This window comes from Sus scrofa, chromosome 2, assembly GCF_054392235.1.
Source record: "Sus scrofa isolate SSC_HxYL_T2T_F1_AM1 chromosome 2, Sscrofa_HxYL_maternal_Yorkshire_Landrace_v2.0, whole genome shotgun sequence".
Classification (NCBI taxonomy): Eukaryota; Metazoa; Chordata; class Mammalia; order Artiodactyla; family Suidae; genus Sus; species Sus scrofa.
The window spans coordinates 130862114-130885066 of NC_139384.1; the positions used below are offsets into that span (position 1 = coordinate 130862114).

Here is a 22953-nt window from a genome sequence, read left to right on the forward strand (position 1 = left end):
TACGTATCTCTTCAAGTGGCTGTGAAAATTAAATGAGGCAAAATATGTAAAACATATATCACAATACACAGCACATAGTGGGGACTTGGTAGCTGATGGCTTACTGGGTATTATGATTGCCACTAGTAATAGTAAAACTGTCCTTTGCCACCTTTGTTCCCAAATGGTTCCCAGCCATCTAGAATTAAGAGTTCAGAAAGGTTCTGTCATTCAACTACATTTTAAGTTTCATGTCAACTTTTACAAATGGGTCTGGAAGTCTTAACTGCTGTTCGTAATGTTGGTTCTATCAGGAGATTTTCCTTGAACTTGAAGAAAATATGTATTTGTAACACGTCATTCTTCAGTGGCATTTGTTACAATTTGCTATGTTGTTGTTTTTAATTTAGTTTCTCCTTTTATGAGGGCCAGACAATCACATGAGTAGAGTCACAGTTTGTTTAATGAATTACAAGAATTAGGAATATAATATATTCACAGATATATAAGAAGTTGATGATGGCTATAAGAAGTTGTGTCATAAGCATATGACTTGTTTTGGGGTGGGGGTGCTCCTTAACTTGGAGCCCAGTTAAGCCACAGATGAAATTTCGAGCTTTTTCATTTTGTTTTTGTTGTCAGATATTTAGCATTTCACTTTAAAATCCCGGTTGTATCTTGTGGCCCTTTACAGTGGCGGGCTGATCTGATGGATTCAGTACGAGGACATGTGATTATGGTAAGCAGGCAAAGAATCCCACTGTTTTGTTATTTTTGAGAATAAATTCATGGATGAATAATCTTAGATACACAAAGCTATAATGATGACTTTTAGTATAAAAAAACTTAACAGCTAAATCTCTTAACACTCCCATCCCTGTTTTGCTTAATGTAGGTGATTATCATGACATTACGGAGTCAGAGTTAGGGAGTTGATATTGCACTGGCTTACTTTTAAGAGAGAAAGTTTACTTATGGCTATAGGCGATACGTGGCATGCTTATATTCAGACTTTCCTCATGCTGTTATTAGTTACAGAAATACTACATTTGCATGTACGAATGGTTAGTCACAATCTAGTATAATGTTTAGAAAAATACTAATAAAGTATACTCTACGTGATGAATTTTTATCTTTGTACATAATGGATAGCATAAATTTTCAAGGTGATCAAGAAAAGGAGACACTGAACAAAACCTAAGAAATAATGGATATCATGTTAGTATGACAGATGATTTTCTAAATAAAGCTTAGAGGCATTGCTGTACCTATATTCCTGTCTTTGAATATGTGCAAAAATAACATCTTGGTCATAAAAGTTTTCCCTGTATAGATTGTCAGTAATTTATATCAAAAGTGCATAATCAAGAAAGGATCATTGTTTCTGCCAAATAAACATCTATCCTTTTTTATATTTTCTGCAGTAAAAACTTGCGGCATTTTTAAAACATGGGATTTTTTGTCACATTTTGCAGTCTAGTTCATAGTCATACAGTCTTCAGTTTTGCAAGACTGTAAAAAGGTCCTCCCATTCATTCTCCATTCATTTGCTGGTAATGTGCTTTGCAGATTTAATATGAAGTTAACACCTTAGGCAATGTTTTTTTACTTTCTAAAATGTCATTGTATTTCATGTAAATAGTTGGGGTTTTTTTATCTTTCTTGACACTAAGTATTATAAGTAGAGTTGAGGACGATTTTATCTTTATAGAAATAGAAACTCTGGGCGTTCCCTTTGTAGCTCAGTAGGTTATGAACCCAGCTAGTATCTGTGAAGATGCAGGTTTGATCCCTGGCCTTGCTCAGTGGGTTAAGGATCTGGCCTTGCTGTGAGCTGTGGTGTAGGTCACAGATGTGACTTGGATCCAGTGCTGCTATGGCTGTGGTATAGGCTGGAGGCTGCATCTTGGGGAACCTCCATATGCCACAGCCCTAAAAAAGCAAGAAAGAAGAAGGGGAGGGAGAAGAAAGAAATAGAAATCTATAGAAGAACTGCTGCTTTTTCTACCTTTCCAAAAGTTCAGTAAAGTGTAAATTACCTTTTAGACCCCTCTGGAAGGAGCCCTTTATGCTTTGAGTTGAATCCAGTTGAGGTACAGAAGCACAGGGGGATTCCATGACTTGCCTAGGTTACATGTTGAATAAGTAGGAGAGGTAGAATTGAAGTACTAGGCCCTGATCCTCAATTCATTTCAGCTGAGAAGCAGAGCCATGAATGCTTGCCTTGTGGTTGTTACGTGGAAGGCTCAACAACCAAAGGTGTAAAGAGAGTTGTCTCAAATGTGCCTTTTCCTCCTCTTTTTCTTTCTCTTTCCCTTTCTCCTTCTCTCTCTTCTGCTCTCACACACATAGTTTTGGTTAGCTTGATATATGTATCTCCATCCACATGTACACACACCCCACACGAAATTTTGATTAGTTTTTTTAAAACTTCATTTTACAGCCTTAAGTCGAGGAGTGTCCATTGCTGTGCTTTAAGAGAAAGGCTTTAATATCAGTCACAGCTGGAGAGGGAAGAGGAAACCTACAAGGAGCAGTTTGATTTTCAAGTACATTTTGGTTTTCTCTTAGCTCTTTATTAGAGATTTATGCTTTTGGTAGATGTTCACCTTTAGAATCCAGTATCTTGCCTTTGACTCAATATAAGGAATTATAAATGTTACATCAACAGCAGTTAGTAGCTGTGGAAATCATTTTAATGTCATAAACTGACACCCTAACTATGCTGCAGTATTAAATGAAGAAATTAAGAATTTGCTATTTGATTTTGAGTTTATAAAGCAAATGCCAGAAAGGTTTTTGATTTTCTAAAATTGCACAGCCTTTAAGTGACAGAGATGAGACAAGAACCTAAATACTAGCACTTTCAATCAAATGCTCTTTGTACTGCACTAAATTACTCTTTTCTGAAAAGTAACAGGAATGGCTCATACAGAGAAATGTTGCAATGAGGCTTAAGTTATTGTTTCTTATCTCATATTCATTTAGGTATTCTCACTCCTTCCTTTCTGTATCTTTGTTAATTTTTCTTTTGGATCTGTTTCCTGATTGTGCTGAATTTTTAGAGAAATACCTGCCATTTTTGAGGAGAAAATATGTTAAAATGTTCTCCTCTTTCTCTACTTAAGGCAGAAGAACTGGAGCATAAATATGTCTTCCCTTTTATGCATGTGAATTACAGAATATGTTGAAAATCAACTGTGATAGGCAAACAAAAACACCATGCTGTGAAGTTACTTATATGCTTAATAAGAATTCAGCACCTTAATTAAATCACAAAGCTTAACATCATTATACTCCATTTTGATATTAATATTTGATCAGTGGATATCTACATGTAAACTTTTTATTTACTGTAGAGGTCAAGGTGTAGGATATTAAAGAAGACATTCAACTAGAACTCAATTTTTCTTAAGAGCTCCCAGGTTCCCATAACAATTTTAGACAACACATGCTGTTTTACCGGAAGAATAACTGAGGATATAGTGTGATCACTCTCTCCTTCCCTTGATAAACCTTCTGTTTGTTTTGTAAATTTAATAATTAAAGGTGCATGATAAAACTTGTCATCTCTTTTAGATGCTGCTAAATCAGCAGCTGCCAAGCTCCAGCAGCTCTTCTTTTTATTCCCTTAAACATCAGTTTCCTAGATGGTCATATGTCTAGTATGTCCAAAACCTTCCTACTCAGGAAGCACTAAAATCTACAAGAATTTTAAATTCCAAATCAAAGGGAAGAAGGGGATTCTTCCTAAGTGAAAACATTCCTCAAAGAAATGAAAGAAAACAATTTTTCCTGGAAATTTAGTTTCACTTTTCTGACCATTATATGATTTTTCTAGCAATACTAAGCAATTCTCTACAGGCCCTCCCATTTAACTGTTGAAGCAGAAAAGTACATTAAATCTTACTTAGCCATACTACCTGTAGTAGCATCTGGTGTTCCAGGCGTCTAAAGGCAGTGCAGTAATCATTCCTTACCTGGAGGAAAAGATTCCAGTATTCTCTTTCATTAGGTATTTTCTCTTAGTCTTTCTTTCAGTTACGTGATTTCTTAGAAAAAAAGATTATACGTTCAGTTAACATGATTTGTTGAAAAATATACATATCTACATACACATATATGCATATGTGTGTATATGTACATGCACACACACATGCGCGTGTGCATTGTGTTTGTATATATGTCGTTATGTTCCTTTCTAGATAGTATTCTGTTTCATACCTTGGAAAATATAACCAAAAAAATATAGGTCAAGATGGCTTCTTCCCAGAAACTAAGTTACTAAAGCACTTTTTTTTCACCTTCACATCAGAGATATTAAGAAAAGTTGAGGACTTTTAATTTGGTTTAGACTTTTTTTAGCATCTATTTGGTTTTTACTTTGTTTTCTTGACATACTCAGTTATATATATTTGCTTCTTATTATTTTCAGTGTTTCTTACTTCTCTAAAATACTTTGCATTCCCCCTACACTGATTTCTGCTCCCCCTTTGTTTGTTCACATACATCATTTATATGGTAGTATCTGAAAGTAAAAAAGCAATTTTGAAACAAAAATTGAATAAAATGTCATTGTTCTTAACTATGAAGATTGTTTACTGAGGTTATTATTTCACTCCTGAGTTATCTTCAAGTCAAGCATTCAGGATATTAGTTACCAGACACTTCATGTTTAGTTACGATGGGGTTATGATTGTGTATTGTGTGAAATTCATGTAAGTGTTTTTACAGGTTTATTACCATGAATTTATGGCCAGAGGAACTGTTTAAACTTCCTAATCCATTTTTCTGTTGAGTAGCCTTAGAGTTGAAACATTTAGTTTCCATTTCCCTTATGGGTAGGGGAATCCATGCACACATTTATCATTGATTTCTAGCAGTGGAAAAATGTAGAAGGGATGAGTTTGCTCACCTGTATTTAAAGGAGGGAGAATACTATTTGGGGGGAGTTTTCCTGAAAATAAGATTGATGGAGTAAAAATAAAATTTACATTCCCTATGGGAGATAAACTACCAGAAGCAAACCTCTGTGGTAGATGTTTGAATCAGGAATATATTACAACCAAGGTAAAGTGTTTGGTCTAACTTTCATTTGAGAAGCAGGGACAACCCAGGGTGTTGAGCTGTCAGGCATGAGGAAGAAGGCACTTTTCTCCCCTCCCTTCCTTCCCCCAAATTATAAATAGAAACACTATGTCCTGATAACTGAAAAGATACAATCTAGCTTTTTTCTCTTCCTGCTTTTATTTTCCCCCTGCACCCAAGGGATGAAGTTCCCAGGCCAGGATCAAACCCACCCCACAGCGGAACCCAAGCCACAGAAGTGACTATGCTGGCTCCTTAACCCACTGAGACACTAGGGAACTCCTTCTTATTCTGTTTTGATCAACTTATGTTTTTTTAAGAATTAAGGTTAGCAAACTTGAGAGAGGATCTAAAAGTACTTTTTCAGATGTTTGTTATCTTAACTAAATTACTCAAAGTAGGGAGTTCCCATCGTGGCGCAGTGGTTCATGAATCTGAGTAGGAACCGTGAGGTTGTGGGTTCAATCCTTGGCCTCGCTCAGTGGGTTAAGGATCTGGCGTTGCCATGAGCCGTGGTGTAGGTTGCAGACGCAGCTCGGATCCCGCATTGCTGTGGCCCTGGCGTAGGCCGGTGGCTACAGCTCCAATTCGACCCCTAGCCTGGGAACCTCCATGTGCTGTGAGAGTGGCCCAAGAAATGGCAAAAAAACGAAAAAAAAAAAATTACTCAAAGTAGATCTCTCTATTAATGTAATTATTGCATTACTATGTGCATTGTACTATACGTCGTCTAGAAACTTGGTCTTTTTACTCCTATAATCTTGAAATAAACATTTAATTTTTAGGTGTTACAAATGCTCAGTAGCTCTGTTGTAAATTAATGTGAATTGTAAAATGTTTTGTTACTAACAGTTTAGATGAGTCTATATATCCTAGTCTTGATCCACTGAAATGAATAATTCTCTGTATTAAGGAAAGACATCAGTAAGATTAGAGATTCCTTGACTTCCTGGATCCTTCTTGTTGGTCCTTCAAGAGACTCCATAAAGATAATATAGGTGTTCTATCTTATTCACCAGATTTTCTCCACTGTTCTCAAAACATTACATTATGGGGGTGGGGGGCAGGGGGTAGGAAATCAGTATTTTTTTCTATCGCACTCCCCACCTTTAGCATTGCTTCCCATTCTTTCTTTGGCCATTATTTAAAGCGTATCTACCATGAGCCAAGCATTGTACCACGCTCTGGCAATAAGTGACCTTAATTGCTCTGACCATTATGGAGTTACAGTTTAATAGAGAAGGCAGGTAAGAACATGGACTCCTGGAGTTCCCGTCGTGGCGCAGTGGTTAACGAATCTGACTAGGAATGAGGTTGTGGGTTTGGTCCCTGTCCTTGCTCAGTGGGGTAACGATCCTGCGTTGCCGTGAGCTGTGGTGTAGGCTGCAGATGCGGCTCGGATCCCGCGTTGCTGTGGCTCTGGCGTAGGCCGGCGGCTACAGGCGTAGGCCGGCGGCAAAAAAAAAAGAACATGGACTCCTGAGTCATGCCACCTGGGTTTTACTCTTGGTTGTACCACTTCTTGGTAAAGTTGGATAAGTCACTTAGTTGTTTCCATTCTCTCCTCGTTAAGATGAATGCAACAGTTCTATATTAAATGAGATAATATGTGCGATAATGCATGTAAAATATTAAGCACTGATATTTGGAGGGGAAACTCAAAGGCTGCTATCTCTGACCCTGTTGCAAAAGTGATTTGACCAGCTTTATTTAGTTATAGTATTTTTATTTCACTTTTGGAGCATTTTCCCAGTCCTGCTATAACCTCTCGAGTATACTCTGGTCACTGTTTCTTTTTTCTTTCAGAAAGCTCCTGGTATTCTGTCATTTCTTGGAAGCTTCCTCATTTAACATCTCTTGGCTAGACATCCCTATCCATGTAACACTCATGGCTCCTATTACACATTGTGCAAAAATGTGCATTTATTCCTTCTCTGTACATGCTGCCAGTGTGGATTATTTTTTTCAGTTATTTATTGTTTGTCTCTTATTGTAAATACCTAGAAGGAAAGAGACCATAGCAATCTGCACAGTAGGCAATTAATAACTGAAATAAGTAAAAACAATTTCCATTCTCAATGGTGGAGAATATAGCTTTCTTTCACCAAGCTGTTTACGTGCCTGAAAACAAACAGGACTATCAGAACTGTTCTATTATCTTATCCTTTAGAGGCAGAGGCATACCCTTTGTAAATGAACCCTTTGTAAAATGAGTTACCTCTTTCATTCTTAAGCTTTTACAGTTTTAACTGTTTCTTTCACATCTCATCTTTGTTCTGTTTCTCTGTTGGAACTTGTTAGATTAAGCTTTGGGAATGTCTTTTATTGTGAATAGTAATTTTCTTTTATCTTTTCTTTTCTTTTTTTTTTTTTTTTTTTTGTCTTTTTGCCTTTTCTAGGGCTGCTCTCACAGCATATGGAGGTTCCCAGGCTAGGGGTCTAATTGGAGCCTTAGCCACCGGCCTACACCAGAGCCACAGCCGTGGGATCCGGGCCGCGTCTGTGACCTATACCACAGCTCACGGCAATGCTGCATCGTTAACCCACTGAGCAAGGCGAGGGATCGAACCTGCAACCTCATGGTTCCTAGTCAGATTCAGTAACCACTGAGCCGCGACAGGAACTCCAATGAATAGTAATTTTGTAATTTTTGATTTCTGTTTTGCTTTTTGATTTTTCTACTAGATTCTTACTCTTTTTGTGTTATTAGCATGCTTACCTTTGACTCCTTTCCCAGAGCCATTTGCTTTCTTCCAAGTCTTACTCTAAAGCCTTTCAAAGCTACACAGTGAAGTTACATTAATTGACTACCTATAATTAAGCCATCTCTTCTTTTTTCCTTTTCATTTGCAGTTTGTATATTATGTGCTGTACTTTAACTCATTTAATAAATACTCTCCTTTCTTTTTATAATTCTGTATGAAAATTTTCATTTTCATTTTATTTTCCTCCTTCCTTTACAAAAATGACATCAAGAATGAAACTTTAGGGGTAAATACATACTAAGCCTTTGTATAACTAGCCCTTAATATTTTCACTGTTCTGTGAGAGAAAAGGTTGTCTTAACTGACCACTAACCACATTAGATGCCAGTTTGATGGGACAAATCTGTCATTTAAGACTAATTTTCCACGTAGCATTTCTTGGCAAAACAAATCCAAAGTTATAGAGAAGTCTGTATGATTTTTAATGCTAAGGATGTAGCATGCAAGTGTTAACTGTTCTCATTTTGGAGAGCAAAAAAATAGGCTAAGAGGCTTAAAGCAACTTATTTGTTATTTCTGCATTCTTATGGTTAGTATTGGCTAGTATATGACAGTTTACTGAATCTAAACCAAAGTTACCTGTCTCCTGTTGAATTGTAAATTAAAATGAAACACTAAGACACAAGTCAACATTAAAAATACAACAGTAATTGGTAATGTAGCATAGAGAATGAGACTTTACCTTAAGTCATAATATGGTCATTAAAACATTTAAAATTAACTTACTCAAGGCATCTCTTAAAGGATTTGTTTTTATGTAATTAAAATAATTTTTTTGGACAGATCTACCTGGCAGTCTTCTTTACGATATCCTTAGCTGCTCATTCACTGGAATGGTGACATGTTAATAATAACTTTTTGTATAGTCACCTGCTCTGTTAAACTCAAGCATTTGATGTTATAAAGATCATGTGTATATACGTATACATAAACACATATTCAGACATACTCATGTTTATTTGTGTTATTTGTAAATTTTTTCTCTAGGGGAAATAGTAATGCTTTATTTGCAAAGTTATTATTGACTGATTGTTGGGATGACAAAGAGGAAGATTTGAAATACAATCTGAGTATTTTTGCAGAGGATATACACAGTACTTTGAAAACTGCTTAAAACCACCTAATGAATGAGTATGCATTTTTTGTCAGGTAATAGATCATGCTACAAACTTTTATATTCGATAATGTTACTCATCTAGTTAAACATTTATGAAAAACTCACAGTCAGTGTGTTCACACCCCATATCAAATCCATCAACAAATGCTCTTATCTCTACTTTCAGAATATATGTTCAATATAATTATTCTCACTACCTTTATCACTACCACCTACTTCAAAACCAGATTTTACCTTTTTAGAGCCAGCTTCCCTGAATATTTTATCTAAATTGGGACCTGATTTTCTTCCTCCATATTTTCCCCCCTTCCACTTTATTTTTCTCATAAAACACTCCAGTTTTTGATATTATATCCCTTTTTCACTTATTTATTACCTGTGGCTTATTGTTTGTTTCCCAATTAGAACGTAAGCACCATGAAGGTGAGAATTTTATCTTTCTTATTCATCTGATGGTCTCCAGATGGCAAATCTTAGGTATTCAGGAAAGCAAATGTAAGAAAGAATGAGTGCTGTAAACATGGGAGAAGTTGATGCTATCCATTTAACTCATTCTTGCTTCTCACATTTTTTGAAATTCAAGAATGAATACATGTAAAATTTAGGCTTTGGTGGTCCACTTTGGGAAAACATTTGTCATTATCTACTGAAATTGAATATACATATACCATGTAACTTAGAAATTCCATTCTAGATACATACCCAACTGAAATGCAGATATATATTCACCAGAAGACATGAATAGCAGTATTCATAGCAACACTGTTCATGAGAGTTCCGATACAGAAGCTGCCTAAGTGCCCATGAACAGTAGAATGGATAAATAAATTGTAATATGGTCATGCAACAAAATACTATACATAATTGAAAACCTCTGAACTGTAGCTGTATTAAACCATGGATGAATCACATAAATGTTGAGTGAAGGAAGCCAGAGGCAGAGAATACATATTGTGTAATTTTACTTATCTAAAGTTCAAGCCTATATTGTTAGAGATCAGGATAGTATTTATCCTTAAAGGGATAGTGGTGGAAGGGGACAAGAGGAGGGACTTTTAGGGTGCTCTAGTGTTTTATATGTTAAAAATAGTGCAACATGATAATCCCAGCCTTAAAAGAGCTAACTTAATGAAGGAGCAACAAGCTAACATTAAGCTGAGTAAAATAACTGATGTATGAAGTGTTCTGAATGAACAGATGAAATCATTAATTCTCTTGAGGTGCATGTAGAAAGACAAAATTATAAGTAATTTTAATATCTTTAATAGCTTTAATAACCTTTGTCTTAAGCACCAAATATTTTTATAGAATAAAACTTAGAAGTTCTTTTCTTTTAATAGAATTCTCACAGCCAGATAATTTCATGATGACAAGCCAAACACTTTTTAACAGACATTGTCATAACTTATGATAAAGTGGAACTTTCCTTAAGATAGAGAAGTTTTATTTCTAGATTTAAAAACTGAGTTTTTATAATGTTTTGAATCACAGCAAGTTGAACATGACCATTAAAATATGTGAATGCTATCACAATACAGTGTCAGTACTAAGAAATAATTTTTCTTTGTCTTTTTTCCATTTTTTGGGCCACTCCTGTAGGGATGGAGGTTCCCAGTCTAGGGGTCTAATCAGAGCTATAGCCGCTGGCCTACGCCACAGCCACAGCAACTCAGGATCCGATCCCCATCTGCAACCTATGCCATAGCTCATGGCAACATTGAATCCTTAACCCACTGAGCAAGGCCAGGGATGGAACCCAAAACCTTAGCGTTCCTAGTTGGATTCGTTAACCACTGAGCAACGATGGGAACTCCAGAAATAAAATTTTTTATCAATGATAAATTTCACCTATGAACCAGCAGAATATTGGGTAGCAAATATGGATGAGAAAGCATTTGACACATCCATCACATTGACAAAAATGCAAAGGTCTGATATTTGCCGGATACTTATATGTGGCAATGAGAACTCTTTTATACATTTCCGGTTGCCAAGTGAATTGGTATAGTCACTTTGAAAAGCAGTTACCTAACACCGAATAATTTTGGAGATGCACAAACTCTATGACCCTGAAGTTCATGCCTCCAGACATAAGTGCCAGAGAGCATTGTACGTGTATAGTACAACTGAGCAAAACTTTGTGGGCCCCTCTCCCCAAGTACGAAAGTGCTTCTATGTCCCCTGCCCCTTGTTTGTAAAAAAAACCGAACTGTCCCAGGCCTCCCTGAGTCACAAAAGCGCAGGCTCAAGCAGTTAATAATTAGGACAGTAGAGTTATGGACTCTTTGTCTGATGCAGATTCCTGAGTTGTTTTACAGATACTGTAACTGCAACAAGAGGGAAAAAGCTAACTATGTGATAACCAAACTATAGCCATAAGATAAGCTGCTCCATTTTGAGCAGTGCTGAATCTATGACTAGCACAGTTCCAAAAACCAGCATTAGGAGAATGGTCTTAACATTATTGCTCATAATAATCTATATCTTTGTGGGCATCCAAATAATTTTGTGGCCTGCTCTGTCCATACATGCAAGTGAGCAACTAAAACCATCAGCAAAGAGATGCTGCAGGCCCATGTCAGCATCTTCCAGTCTAATTATACAGCACCCTATGTCAAGGTGAAGAAGTTATAGAAGATGGACCTTCTCCCCCAATCCCATAGAAATGGAATGATGTCTGACAAATGGGAATTTGTAAGCAGCTCTTTTGCCCCTTTCCTGTTTGTCTGTTTCTGTACCCCTTAAACCTTAATTATAAAAATGAGATCACTAGGTAACATTTAATCTAACTCCTAACTTAGGCTCTACTAAATGCAGACAGATATCTTGCCTAATTTGTTCTTCCTCCAGATTAAAAGATCTAGGAAATGAAGAATTAAGTAGTTAAAGAATAACTAGATCTCTAACTTCCACAGCCTCTGTAGCAATCTTGCAGGTAGACCATGCAGTCAAGATAACATCTGAAGAAAGATAGTGAGGAGTCAGCCAGCCTATACGCAGTGGAGAATGATGCAGAACCTATCCTTCTGCCTCAGTGATTCACTGAGATCATTCACTAAGATCACTTTCCCCTTTTCCCTTTAAAAATTGTCATGGCTGAGCAGAATCTTCAGATTTGGTTTTTGGGCACATGAGTCCACCTTTTCCCCAGATTGCTGACTTTCTGATAAAGCAAGTTTCCTTTCTACTAGCATTTGCCTTTCAACCATTGGCTTTTGAGCAATGAGCAGCCAAACCTGAGTTAGGATGACTTACATTTGTAGTGCTGAGAAAATGTACTAATATTAAGGCCTTTTCTAACTGGATAAAAAGGCGGGTTTTGTAAAGTGAGACATGATATAGCAGTCAAAATGGAAACATTAGACTTCTATGTTGTCAAGATAGATAAATTTCAAAAAGCAGTGCTAATTTTTTTTTAAAAAGCAAGTTGCATAATATAGTGCACAGTAACAAGAATTTTGTAAAATTTTAAAACAGTAGTTTGTATTTTTAATGAAAGAAGAAAGGCTCAAGTAGTCTAATAACTTAAGTATCTCTACAGAGAAAATACTATAGTATAGGTCCTTTCTTCTGCAAGGGTTTAACTAGAGATTTGAGGGAAGAAATGAGAAGTATAAAAATTAATGTTATTTGAAATGGCCATTAACTTAGCAAAATTTCATTTATGCTGCCTGATATATTACCAGGAGATCATGTTGTTAAAAGAGCTTGCTAATGATTATTATTTGACTTGCTATTTTTACTCATTAGTGTATTAATATAAATTTGTATAAAGAAATTTCTATGAGGCCCAAATCACATATATGGGTGAAGTTTTTTGCTTGCTTTTCAAATATATGGAAAATTTTAAACACCTAGATTTTAAAGGTCAGAAAAATTTAACACCTGTTTGTAACTATATTTTACACACACACACACACACACACACACACACACACGGGATGTCAGTAATTCATGAAATAAGATTATATTATATAGTACTACTTGAAGTGTACATACAAGATAATGAAGTTTAGTAGGTTAGAGCAAAGACTGGGATCAGAGAGAACTGCATTTGCATTCTAGCCCTGGCACATTAACTTACCTTTCTTAGCCTTGGTTTTCTTAAATCTTGTTAAATAGTGATAATTCCTACTTCATTTTGTTGATTACATGAGAATCTGTGTAAACTACTTAGTATAGTACCCCATATACACCATACTCAGGAAACTATCAACTTTTTAATCCTAACTTCTTTCTCCTGAAGAACAAATTGATAAATATCATTTGAATATTTTATTCTTTCAAAAGTTGATTTTCTTTGTAATGTAACTCAGAGTAATATAAATTGTACCTGAGGTGCAACAACCATTTGTAGCAATGGTTAATGGAAAAACACAGAGTTCCAATTTGCAAAGTCAAAACCTGTATAGTCGTCCTTGGGTATCTCCACAGGGTTGGTTCCAGGACCTTCTGTGGATACCAAAATCTATGGATGCTCAAGCCCCTCATATAAAATGGTATAGTACTTGCTTGTAACGTACACACATCATCCCATATACTTTAAATCATCTGTGGATTACTTATAATACCTACAACTATGTAAATGCCATGTAAATAGTTATAAATACTGTAGTGTAAATGTTACATGCATGCTTGCTGCTGCATGGAAAATTCAAGTTTTGCTTCTTGGAATTATCTGAATTTTTTGCTTTTCAAATATTTTTGGATCTGGGGTTGGTTGAACCCACATACCACAGGGTTGACTGTACTTTCCCCTCTTAAAGTTCTACGAATAGAAGCAATAGTCCTCTCCCCAGGTACTTTTCCATCTTGTGATGAGTAGGAATAAATATACCCACATATCTCAGCCTGTGGTGGTGGCCCTGGTTGCCTGGGGCTGGGTGAAAAGTAGAAATAACAGGAGGCACTGAAATGCCATATTGTGCTGAGGGAAAGGATGTTGGGGTGGGGAGATGAATAATGGAAGGTGTAAAATGGTAGGGCAGGGTACCAGGTGTAATGAAAGTCCCCAAATAACCATGTGGGGAGTTCCTGTTGTGACTCAGCAGTTAATGAACCCGACTAGCATCCATGGGGATGCAGGTTCAATCCGTGACCTTGCTCAGTGGGTTAAGGATACGGTGTTGCCATGAACTGTAGTGTAGGTTGCAGATTTGGCTTGGATCCTGCGTTGTTGTGGCTGTGGTGTAGGCCAGCGGCTACAGCTCCAATTGGACTCCTAGCCTGGGAACCTCCGTATGCCGTGGGTGCAGCCCGAAAAAGACAAGAAAAAAAGAAAGAAAAAAATAACCATGCCAACTGAACACTATTTCAAGAAATACTCTTGGCATTTTGCTGAAATTAGTTAATGAGTGATGTATCACATTTTGTGATTCCAAACTTCTTTAAGAATACTAACTGAATTTTTAATCATTTGTTTTAATATGAAATTATTATATGTTAGTACAGACGTTGAAGGCTATCAGTAAACCCGTGTTAGAACTTAAATGATTATAAGAAATCAAGAGTTTTGTAAATACATGCTATTGAAAACTTCTTGTTTTAGGGTGCCTAGAATAAAACTTCGATCACATAGTTTTTTGTGGTCAGTATTTTTAGAAATAAACTTTGAGCATAAGATTGAATGCTCTTAGAAGACAGGGTTTGTAACTTTTATTGCTATAAACTATACACTATGACTAGCATCCCTTCTACAAAATGGGAATTTAATAAATATGTTAATGAATAGCTATCCATGGAAATAACGTATTTTATTTCTTTTATTGCTTTGTTTTCTTTTATAAGCCTGCTTTCTTTTAGAGAATCATATAAGTTACCAGGGAGGCTTAAGATATGAAAGCACAGTGTACTATTTTTATTATGAGAAGTTCAAAGACCATCTGCATTTATTAATGATCACCACTAAGCACTTCTTGGTATTTATTCTACTAAATAATGAGTTGTAAAGATGGCAGAGTCAAACTGAGAGGTGAATACCAGGCTCTCTCACTAGCTGGAAGATTTGCTCTTTCACATCTATTTTTCAGCTTTATTTTAGTATCATTCATATGTGTGCCTCTGCAAAATGACAAATTACCATAGGCCCTGAACCTTTGGGTCAATGTCACTGTGAAAATAGTCACTGAATAGCTAGGGTCTCTGCAAGGATCCTTAACCTGTAAGGGTTCTGTCTTCAGAAGGTCCATGAAGCTCCTGAAATTATTTGCTGCATTTTATGGATTTGTGCATACACATTTTCTTTTTTTTTTCTGAGAAGATGTCTGTAACATTTATGAGTACTATCAAGTGTGTAACCCAAGAAAGGTTCAAAAGCTCTTCAGAGGCCTTTTACATTGCATAAAGCCTTGCCATCTCAGTTCTTTGATGTACAGCATATACTCTAGAGGAATGAAGATACTATGTGTGTTTATTTATCAGTCTTATTTTAATTTTACAGTCTAGAAAATTTGTGCCCTTTTCATAATACGTGGGTATTTCTTTTTTATGTGAATTCATATTTTGATGCAAATGCAGTGTGAGTGAATGGAATTGATAAATGTGAATGATGCTTTACATATTTTTATTATTTATGTGCATGAATTCATTACTAAAGAGGGGAAGAAAAATTTTTTTCATATTTTACTTGTAGTTCTTTTCATGGAATAGAATAATTTGAAATAAATTTTGGATTGAATTTAAAATTTTCATATTCAAAATATACTTTTTTAAAATAAGAGACCTGCTTTTATGGAAGTACTAATCCCTAACTCATTCTATAGAAATGAGATCTTATACAAAAAATAGTCATATGGTATATAGAGTAGACTAAACCATAATTGATTATTATGAGTGTATGTGAATGTTTGTTTTGTTTGAACTGGATTTTACGATAGTGTCGGACTTCTTCGTTAAAGCTTTAGCTGCTGCTTCCTGGACTTCTTTGTTGTCTAAGGGAAACAAACTTCCTAGAAAGTGGAACTATAGAGAAAGTTAAAAATAGACAAGAGAATTAGAAGACCTAATTACAGTCTAACCTTAATTAATATTTTTGAACTTGATGAGTAATTTATTTCAAAATTACAGCACCCACTGTCATGAAATGTATCACCTGTATAAACAAGCAAGTGGGAAACTGTTTTGCTGACTTAAATTAAATTTTTGCAAACAAGACATTTTTATTCTGTCACCCAAAAAAGGAAGCATATTGGTTATTTTAATTAATAAAAAATAACTGGAATTAATAGCCATTTTTTGGGTATTTACTTGTTATAGACACTTTCACATGTCACCTCATTCGATCTTTACAACTGTCTGAGATAAATAATACTGCCATTTTGATGAGGAAGCTGAAGCAAAGTGACTTGTTCTAGGTGTTCTTTGGCAGGTAATAATAGGTGCTCAGTATTTGTTAAATTGAGTTACGTTGGTATCTGTGACTCCCTAATCCTTTCCTTCTTCACTGTCTCCATTTCTGCCTTTATCTGTAGTTAAATTATGGCCTCAGGACCCCGGGCCTTGATACATAGAACATGGACATGTACCCAGTGTGGTATGTGCCACCCTGTCAGCAAACTTTCATCATGTTGTTTAAGAGAAATAGGACCTGGAGTTCCCGTCGTGGCGCAGTGGTTAACGAATCCGACTAGGAACCATGAGGTTGCGGGTTCGGTCCCTGCCCTTGCTCAGTGGGTTGACGATCCAGCGTTGCGGTGAGCCGTGGTGTAGGTTACAGACGCAGCTCGGATCCCGCGTTGCTGTGGCTCTGGCGTAAGCCGGTAGCTACAGCTCCGATTGGACCCCTAGCCTGGGAACCTCCGTATGCCGCGGGAGCGGCCCAAGAAATAGCAAAAAGACAAAAAAAAAAAAAGAAAAAAAGAAATAGGACCTATTTTATATAATCCTGTATAAAAGTTACGTGAAGTAGATTTCCTGCACCTCCACTCCTGCTTACTCTTCACCAGTTATGGGTGAAATATTGATGGCCTTTTCTAAGCATTCTATGCCAGTAGAGATGGATCCTCATTTTTCTTAATTGTTTGGGTAGATAAGAAATCCTTAATATAGTTTTTGCTTACTTTGGTTTCTTGGGAGAGAGTATATTTTATGGATATACATAATTGTCCTTTTGCTCTCCCATTTTTCTGTCAGCCTCTTTTTAAAATAGTAGTTAGTTCTGTGACTGATATCAAATTGGTGTGTTATGGAATATTAAAGAAAGAAATAAAAACTATATTGTACGGTCGGCATTTTATAAAGATCTAAGTATATGAAGAAAGTTTATTTACATTAAAGACAACACCCTGGAGTTCCCATCATGACGCAGTGGAAACGAATCCGACTAGGAACCATGAGGTTGAAAGTTTGATCCCTGGCCTCACTCAGTGGGTTAAGGATCTGGTGTTGCCATGACCTGTGGTGTAGGTCGCAGACGGGCTCGGATCTGGCATTGCTGGCGTAGGCCGGCAGCAGCAGCTCCGATTAGACCCCCTAGCCTGGGAACCTCCGTATGCCATGGGTGAAGCCTTAAAAAGACAAAAAACCAAAAAAAAAAAAAAAAAAAAAAGCCGCACCCCATAATACTTTAAGTGTTATAGCTAGAATTGGAGTATCAGTACATTATGGTCAAGTTCATTTAGTTGAAGAAAATATGATAGGTAACAGTATTAGGTAATTGCCTGCCACACCTAACTTTTATAAAAAGGGAACAATTTTTTAAAGTTTGTGAAGATTATGTTAAATATTTTGTTTATTCAGGTGTTGTACTACATTTAAAAATTAGTGGTTTTTTTCCTTGTTCTCATTTGTTTATAATCTTTTAATATTGCCTAATTATTTAGATCAATCCAAAGTATATGGTTTTTTTCAAATGAAGATTTCCTTTGTGAAGGAAATTTTGGTGTAAATATTAGAAGAAAAACAATATTTTTCCTTTTTAGTGTAGAAGTCAGACTAGAAAAGCTGTTCCTGAAGTTGTCCCTGTGGGAAAGGAAAAGCTTTATCATTTATAGAATTTGATATCAAGGGGACGGTTATTCTGAAGTTAGACAGACCAGACTGTTACAGCACTGATAATTTTCTCCAGTTCCATTAGAGACTTAATCATGAAAGAACACAATGTCAGGTATTTCTGATACAGTGTTTTTGCATACAGAAGAAGCATTTTTAACATTAAGGAATGTGTTTTTCCTTTGATTTATATTTTTAACCGTTATGTAAAGTTTTTATTATTGGAAAAAATAAATAGCAAACTAATCAGAATATTTTACATTGAGGAGAAAATTTGAATTCTTACAGTCTTTATTAGTAATGTTTTCTGTTGTTTCTTTTGTTTTAGAAGATTGTTTTACTTCTCAACGACATGCATTACAAGAGTGAGGAAAAGCTGATCACATAAAATACATCTAGTATATATATAGTATTTACATGACCCAGAAGGTTTTGCTTTTATGCTTTCTGTAGAAGCATAAGACAAATCTGTTGTTCTTATAGAAACAGTTTAAAAAATATTAGGTTGTGGTTTTATCTAAGACCTGTATTTTCACCACAGTTATTACAAACTTCATAGTTAATCACCAGTAAATTTTCCACATGTCTGATTAGAACTTTTTAAAGTGAATACAAATTAAACTTTTTTGGTATTAAGAAATGAAATTAGTCTCTAGTTTTCCTTTTTCATACTGTTTCTGTCAAGTTTTGGTCTTAAGGTTATATCAGATTTGTTTGAAAGAGTGGTAGAGCCCAGATTGTGCTAACTTTGAAAGCCAGGCATCAAAGCTGAAGCTTTCTATGTAGACAGCTGGGAGCTAGTAGAAACCTCATGAATGGGGTAGTTTAGAAAAAAAGACATAACAGTCTTTTTTTTTTTTTTTAATGGCTGTACCTGTGGCATATAGAAGTCCCCCAGGCCAGGTATTGAATCCAGCCCGGAGTTGTGACCTACACCACAGCTGCCACAATGCCAGATCCTTTAACCCACTGCACTGGGTCATGCCTCTGCATTGACCCAAGCTGCTGAAGTCAGATTCTTAACCCACTGTGCCACACAGCAAGAACTCCTAAAAGTGCATTTACAAGTCATGGCTGACTCACTTTGCTATACACCTGAAACTAAATGAACATTGTAAGTCACCTATACTCCAATAAAATTTATCTTTAAAAAAAAAGTCATCAGAGTTTCTTTTGTGGCTCAGCAGGTTGAGGACTCGATATTTTCTCTGTGAGGATGGCCTCACTCACTCGGTTAAGGATCCAGCACTGTCACAAGCTGTGTCATAGGTTGCACATGTGGCTTGGATCCAGTGTAGTGGTGTCTGTGGCGTAGCTGCCAGCTGCAGATCCAGATCAACCCCTAGCCTGGGAACTTGCATATGCTGCAGGTGAGGCCATAAAAAGAAAAAAAGAAGTTATTTCTAGGTACCTATAAAACATGATCAAGTAAATTACAGCTTCAGATAAATCCAGGTGCTGAGTTTCTCAAACATACTCCACTCCATTGGTGTTCTTCAGGAATAAAGACAAGTGTAAGTTACGGGGCATCCAACTGGGAAGCAAAGGAACTCTCAGCCACTAGAGAGTGAATGACTGAAAGGTGACTGTATTTGTCTTTGCCTTTTGTTTCTTTTATTCCATTTTGTTCCTGTTTAGAAGAGAATCATAGGAATCATAGAATCATAAACTTTGGGAATGTTAGGGGATGACAGAAAAACATCTTTATGCACCAGAGTTTCTGAGCTTGTGGCTTAGACTCTTTGAGAAAAAGAAGAGTGGGAGTTCCTGTTGTAGCTCAGTGGTTAACAAACCCAACTAGGATCCATGAGAGGAGATGGGTTCGATCTGTGGCCTTGCTCAGTGGGTTAAGAATCCAGCAGTATGTGAGCTACAGCATAGGTCGAAGCTGCAGTCCAGATCCCACATTGCTGTGGCTGTAGGCCAGCTACAGCTCCGTTATGCCTGGGAACTCCCATATACCATGGGTGCAGCCCTAAAAAAGAGAAAAAGAAGAGTAGAGTTATTACTAAGGATCCATGGACCCATAATCAAACCAAGACTCATCTAGACACTGAAAAAAAAAATAACATTCATCTTTTTCAGATATACTCAATTATTTCATAAATAAATCTATATTATCAACTGAATAATTATATTTTTGAATTTTTAATACATTTTTTTGATTGTTAGTATTTATTCCCTGGCAGTCTGTAGGGTTTTTGTTTGTTTGTTTTAAAGGAACTCTCTTCTAATTAAACACCAATTCCTTTATCTTACTGCTGAGGATAGTCATGGTTATCCAGTTACTCATGTTTACACAACTAATTAGTCACAGACTCCATTCCAGATTCCCTAGAAATTGCTATGAAGATGAGTTCTTTCTTAGATTTATGGTACTAACTATGGGTGTTTAACTTTGAAAAAAGTGTAGATAACCTGATTCTCTTGACCTTGGGCTTTGCATAGGTTGAAAGTAACATTGTTGCTTTTTGAAAGTTGATTAAGATAGCTCTTGTTTTTGTAAAATTGTTCTTAAATTTAAAACATATTTTAGGAGTTCCCATCATGGCACAGTGGTTAACAAACCCAACTAGTATCCATGAGGACATGGCTTCGATCCCTGGCCTTGCTCAGTGGGTTAAAGATCCGGTGTTCCCGTGAGCTATAGTGTAGGTCGCAGACGCGGCTCGGGTCCCGAGTTGCTGTGGCTGTGGCGTAGGCCAATGGCTACAGCTCTGATTAGACCCCTAGCCTGGGAACCTCCATATGCTGTGGGTGTGGCCCTAGAAAAGGCAAAAAGACAAAAATAAGTAAATAAATAAAATATATTTTATACTTTCAATTTAGCAAATTATTTTAGAAGTGGTCCCACTGATTCTTTAGAATGTTACCTTTTAGTTCTAGCTACCGTCGTTTATTTAAATGGATAGTAAGTCAAGAAGAAAGTAAGGGTGAATTTTTGGAGTCCTTTGTTTATTTCCCCATAATTGTTTTTACCAGAGGAAAAATAACTAGATAGATAGGAGGACAGACAGTTCAACTAGAAAAAATAAATAAAACTTTTGTACCAGGTTTATGAGAATGTGTGATTCCATGGATCTGTGCATGTCCTTTAGTGAGCAGATGGTTGTGGATGAGCCTCAGACCATCAGCCAGCTCTGGTGAGTGTGTGGTAATTGCACATAGAGATGTGAGAAAGGGAAGAAAAAAATGTTAATGCTCCCTGGGGTATTAAGGATGGGGGGAGGGCACAGAGCACAATTAAGAAGAAATTGTGTCTTACTCTGTAATGATAAAGTCCAATTGAAACCTCTTTGTTTTCATGAAAACGTTCCCAAAGATGTGAAGAATAAATAGTGAGCCAGTTATGTGGATCTTAAGTGGTGGAATTTTAAGTTAGAGTGTTGGAATTAAACTTGAATAGTTTAATATGGAAATCTGTTCATCCTGAGATCTTTCTTGGTAAAAACAAAGAAACTTGTAACATGGGTTAGGATTACTTTGGTTAACAATTATAGTTTCTATATCCATTAGGCTGTCAAACTCTTATAATCCAAATGATACTAAATTGACTCATTGACTTATCTAGCTATACGGGGCATATGCTTTTGGAAGTAGAACAGAAGTACAAGAGTGTACTTGTAATCATAAAATTCACACAATGTTTAATGAGAACTTTAACATTCTATGCAAGAGCATGAGGCTGGACAGAAAGATAATCTTATAAGAAATTATCTCAATTATTCATTTTGACCTTTTGTTCAGGGAAGAAACTAGAATTCAAAAGAAAACATTTAGACTTTGTTTACATTGTTTATTTTTGTTGATTGGTATCTGAGATTGCTCTTAATTCGACTCTATAAAATATTTAATAGTATTTTGTGTTTGTTTAGTTTTATTTGTCTGTTTCTTATTTCTTTTCAGTTGACATCTTTCACTGTATTTTTACTGTCCATCTACAAGTTATATATTGCAAGCCTTTACAGGTATCATATTCCTATGTTAAGTAATAATTTTCTTATAAAGAAAAAACAGGATAAAAATGTGAGGAAATGAAATCTAGGAACTACTTTAGAAACATCAGTGGATTTCTACTTTAGTGATGAGGAATGTAAAATAAGTTAAATTTATGTACCAGAGAAAAAAGTTTTCATTACAAAATAAAATATGAAGCAAGAAGTGAGTATACTTATCCATATTTTATTTAAATGTAATTATTCAACAAATGACAGCTGAGTTCTAAAGTAGGTGCTAGAGTCTTTCGTAGGCTCTGAGAATGTATTTGTACACACATATTGGTGGATCAGACATTGCATTTATAATTAGAAACTTAGGGAGTTCAAAGAAGGGAAAGCTCATGGTGCAAGCAGAATACAGTCCAAGGAGCCTCAGAAAAGATCCAAGCTGAGGCATGAACTGCAACTGCAAGGTTCAATCAGAGCTAGAGAGAGAGAAGGGTTATGGAGAGGGTTATAGACAGTGGGAGTTGCATGTTCAGAAACCCTGAAATGTTTCAGGGTTGATATGTTGTAGGGAACTCTAAAAGATGTTCATTGTCATGAAGTGGAGGTAGTGAGATGAGGTGAAACCAGACAGGAATGATTCAGAAGGTAATAGTTGAAATCACCCTATTAAATAAGGTGCTCAGCATAGCTTTAAGAATGAAGGTGAATTCCAGTCAGTGTTCCTTGCCTAATTGCTTAAAAGCATTTTTATGTTTCTAAGTGCTGAAATCTTCTTGCATATTTTTTTAAAGGCAAGCATGTTTTAGAAACATCATTATAAATCTATGGAAATGTATTTTCTATTAATAGCCTATTTTTTAAGATCAGAGCATCTGAAACTTCCATCTCCAGATCTGTTCCCTTAATTTTAATGTTTTCTGACCTTAAGTCCAAGTGCTACAAGGAGACTGGGTTTGGAGGTGTAACTCAACCTTTTTTACATTGAACCAGTATTTTTAAATTGAGAAACAGTCCATAAATTCTTGCTTCTCAAATTAGCCATTCACCTATATGAGGACTTTGGTAGGGA

The 22953-nt window shown here is 36.1% G+C and overlaps 1 protein-coding gene and 1 long non-coding RNA gene across 21 annotated transcripts in view; both read left to right on the forward strand.

The window, feature by feature from the left end:
* Positions 1-22953, forward strand: part of COMMD10 (COMM domain containing 10) — a 236814-nt gene that overhangs the window by 105136 nt on the left and 108725 nt on the right.
* Positions 7658-14241, forward strand: LOC146405697 (uncharacterized). The gene is made up of 2 exons (XR_014838609.1): positions 7658-10563; positions 14143-14241. It is a non-coding gene; the product is annotated as an uncharacterized LOC146405697 (long non-coding RNA).